Source organism: Triticum urartu, chromosome 3, assembly GCF_003073215.2.
Source record: "Triticum urartu cultivar G1812 chromosome 3, Tu2.1, whole genome shotgun sequence".
Classification (NCBI taxonomy): domain Eukaryota; kingdom Viridiplantae; phylum Streptophyta; class Magnoliopsida; order Poales; family Poaceae; genus Triticum; species Triticum urartu.
In genome coordinates, this window is record NC_053024.1 from 60141200 (window position 1) to 60145654 (window position 4455).

At 42.7% G+C, this 4455-nt stretch overlaps 1 long non-coding RNA gene across 9 annotated transcripts; it reads left to right on the forward strand.

Moving 5' to 3' along the window:
* The first annotated feature begins 480 nt into the window (after positions 1–480).
* On the forward strand, positions 481–4063 carry LOC125542850. Of its 9 annotated transcripts, none has more exons than XR_007298144.1 (4): positions 481–1693; positions 1788–3187; positions 3317–3420; positions 3737–4063. It is a non-coding gene; the product is annotated as an uncharacterized LOC125542850 (long non-coding RNA). The 9 variants fall into 9 exon arrangements; XR_007298145.1 differs by having other exon boundaries at positions 3334–3420; XR_007298139.1 differs by having other exon boundaries at positions 1788–3420.
* Positions 4064–4455: the final 392 nt, after the last annotated feature.

Below are 4455 nucleotides of genomic sequence, written 5' to 3' on the forward strand. Positions count from 1 at the left end.
TGGAGTGTTGTAATACCCCGGATGTAATTTACCTTATATGTACTCCAATTCTTGCCGTTTCCGGCCCTAAGTTATTTTTATTTTCCTCGTTGTCGGGTTTTTGTCTCCGTGTGTTTTGTCTTTGTCATGCATCCCATATTATGTCATCATGTGCATTGCATTTGCATACGTGTTCGTCACTACACCACAATCCTTGATTGGGGGCAGTTAACTGCCGGGAGAAATACAAGAATAAGGGCAAATTATATGCCGGGAATCATGCTATTGCCGGCAAAAGTACATAAGGTCAGAGAAACTGCCGGCAGAAGTAAACCATTCGGGGCGTCAGGACTGCAGCAATAATGCCTGCTTTTCAGGTCACACAGTCTGCCGAGACATGCGAGACCCGGCGTATTATCTGCCAGGACTGTTGTGTGTGGTGCCAGATTAAAATAAATGGGCCTAAACTCTGCTGGCGCAATAGAGCGCGGGAGAGAAAAAAAATCGCATCAAAGAATCTTTTGGACGCCGTCACGGCTTAGGTCCTGTGCCCCAAATCACTTTCTTCTCCAAATCTACCTGCCTTCCCCCGACCACCGCCGCCCCCGACCACCTTCTGCAAGACCCTAGATCCAGCTCCCTCCCGGACCACGCCGCAGAGCACACTTCGCCGCCCCCAACTACCACCAAGGAATCCTCGCCTTCTCCATGCTTTCCTCCCCGGCCATAACCGCCTTCGTTCTCCATGACCTAGCGCCGCCGCCATCCTCTGCCACCGTGCTTCCCCGTGCAGCGGCTTCCGGGATCTCCTCGAATGCCGAAGGGAAATCGGCATGGGCAGGAGGGGAACCAAGCCTCTTCTGAGATCCATCCGGCGGCGCATCGAAGTGTGGCGGGCGACGGCGCATCTTCCTCTCAACCCCCATCCAGCTCCGTTCAGCTCCATTCGACAACGTCTCTTCCCATCCTCTCCTTGTGAACTTCAGCACCACCTCCCGCTGCTCTAATCCATAGATCGGCGCAGGTGAAGTCGGCATCCTCTCTGGCGAGGTAAGGTTCCCCTCCGCCCATCCTTCTCCTCATCCTCTTCCTCTCTTCTCCTTACTCTTCCTCCCCTTCTCTGTTCTTGATCCCCAATGTTGCTCTCTGCTCTGTTTCTCTCTGTACATGTACTGCTTTGCTGCTCTTGCTCTGTTTCTTCCGGTGCTAGTGCAGTGCATATATATATGTATAATGGTGATGGGTAGGACATAGACGCTACTTACAATAATAATTTGTTGATGGCTATTGACAATTTGGGACTTGGAGATGAGAGAGTTGGACTTCTGTTACTTGTTATGCGGACTTAAGTTATGCCATTAGACTCTAAGATTACTGACTTATATTGTTGTTGTGGATGCCTAGATGTGTACATCTATTGGATTTGTTATTTTGGTGTGCTTATGAATTATTTTTGGTCTCCTTATAAATTATTCTGTAGCTTTGTTACTGCTATTTTCTGTCCCATCCCTGAGTTTTATTTGCTGTATTTTATTTGAAAAACTCGAATTGGACAACTATGTTTTGTAATATCGATCTCTCTTGTTGCTGCATTTGACGGGGAAGAAGTTCAGTCAAAGCCGCTCGATTTGGACACGGCATACATGCATATAGTACCACCTGTGACTGGACTGCAGCAAGAGATGCGTTGTTGGCATGTAGGTTCAGCCATCAGGTAGGTCTCATGGTTTGTTGCTCAACATATCGCATCATGTATCATCCTTTCTCTTAGTTACATGGAAGAATATTAATGTGATTGATTTATTCAGTCAGGGTGATCGATCAATGGAGGTGGTGCTCGAAGCCTAACTACAAGCACTGTACTCAAGGCCTAACTTGGGCTCTACGTATGTCTCCTCCCTATACATCTGATGCAGAAGCTACAAGCAGCGCATCCCCATGACAGCTTCAGATGCATGAATGGATACTCCCATAAGAGTTGGCACCTTGTCACACATCGTAAGCACTACAAAATTGTGAAGGAGGTCAGCCGCCACAACACTTCATTTGCCTGCTTGTTGCCTGCAAAAGACGATAGCTTAAGAAAAGTGATCACAAAGGTAAAACATAAAAATAACACCATCTCATGTACTGATCCTACCATCTTTAGTTATAAATTATGATCAATTATTTCCTGGAAAATTCTTTACGTGTTGGCTGTATCTGGATGCTATGGAAAAGAATATATCGAGCACATTATGTTACGTGTATTTCTTATAGCAGCTGGTGCTACTGAAAGTGGTGATTTTACCTATTTTCCTCTCAATCCAGTTCAAAGTTCGTATAAGAATCCATGTGTTTAAACGGTGGGTCTCCTTGCTATAGTTATTTTAGTTTACACATTTTGATTATTCTGCAGGTTTCCGTCCAAAAACTTCCGTTGCTGAAAAACTCGCTATCATACGTGTTCTTCCATTGCTATTGTTTGGTATTTTGGTTTCTCCTTCAAGTCATCAATAGTTAAAAGAATATTTGAGGAAATTACTTATGAAAAACACGAAGGATGGTTCATTATCTATGCATCACACTGCCGAGATCATTGGTGCGATCCGGTTTCTTTGGTTTGTAATCTGACTATACATGCAGAAAATATCATGATATTGTTGAATATGCACTATTTTCATGTATTTTACCTCTTATCATGTGTAGCATATTGGAGGAGCACCATGTAGTACTATCTTTCGTATTCTGTTGGAGATGGTTGTGAGCTCTTATACCAATTTAAAAACCAGTGATGCAGCTTTACAACTTTACTGAAAGCACTTGTAAAATTACTGTTACATGAATGAATCAGGGGTATGGTATGTTCCTTGTAGTACTATGTATTGATTAAACACACAGGTACCCTATGTTGTTGTGAAAGTTGAATCGACTCATGTTTTTCCAGAACTTATTACTCTTGGTTCTGATTAAAACTCGGCTGTAAAATACACTAGTATAGATGCATTAGGAGCTGTTGCTCAGCATTTCAAAAGTGACATGGTATGGAAGCATAATTCTTTAATTTTCTTCTATACATTATACTCCCTTAGTCCATGACTGCACTGCCAGGTTGTTGACAAGATAGATATTAAAATGGATGACTTTCTTGAAGATGGGTCACAAGAAGCTACTATGTTGGTCATTCAAGCACTTGCAATAGCTGTGCCGCATTCAACAGATAGACTATGTAAATATATCCTACTCACTACATTTTGACCAAAATTTGCATGGTTGATTCGCTCACTCTTTGTTCACACATCTTGATATTAATATGTTCTTCTATTTCCTTTGACCTTGCATACATCTTTTAACCAAGATATTTAAACTTACAAGTGTCCCACCTACCGGAAATGATACTGAACGGGCATCGTGAAAGAGCAAATGTATTCCGTGGAGCGTTGCGTGCTTTCGATGCTACAGGTTGACCTTTATCCAAAATGGTCCAGTGTTTCACTTATTTCATAGAAGCCATGAACTTAGTATTGAGTCTGCCTCTAACCTTTATCTGTAGTGCTGCTTGTGTCATTTGTTTATAATCCCAGTATAATTTTGTAAGTTATTTGCTCATTATTCACACCCTGAACAGTGTCTAGGCAATAGAAACTGCATTTTCATTCATGTATGGACTGTAACATCGTGCTAGATTGTGCCTTTGTAGACTCAGGTTTAGAAATTGATTATCTTCAGCATGCAAATGCACTTTCGATTGATCTCAGATCTCATTTCGCTATTGTAGATCAACATTATAATTAAGGTATTGTACACCTCTCCCGAAGGTTTGGCAAGATCTTGAAGGTGTTGGAGGCTTGGCAAGAGCTGCAAGTTGGAGTGATGATACTTCCTTCCTCTAGCCATTTCCTGTTCTCTTTTACGTTGTACTGCTTTATCTTTAAGTGCTTCAATGTACATTGACTGCAAAAACAAAACCATGGAACCAGGAAGCTGAAGCATGTATATTGAAACATATGTATCTGGTCTGTTATGTTTATGGAATGAAGTTTCAGGTTTTGGATGAGCCCTATATGTAACTTTGATTGAAATGAATCTATTAAGTTGTGTGATCTCTCCTGTTTGGCCGAACATGGTGAATGAATATTAAATTAGGTATATGTTGCCAATAATAGCTTTGCTAGTGAAACGCAACATTGTGGCATACTTACTGCCGGGAAATCATGTTTGTGCCGGCAGTGGAACTGCAGGTAACTGTTGTTCCTATGCCATAACCAATCTGCCAGGAGAAAATGAAACTGCCGGGAAATACATGCGTCGGGGCAGAAAAACTGCCGGGAATAGTTTATCTGCCGGAGAAGTAATCCCCGGCAGTCGTTCTTGTGGCAGTTCTATCTGCCGGGAGAACCACATTCCTGGCAGTTTGTCTGCCCTCTTAAGGGCTTTCTCCCGGCAGATTGCATGCCATTGCATTCATGTTGTGGTGTAGTGCGTCTCATGCATCCG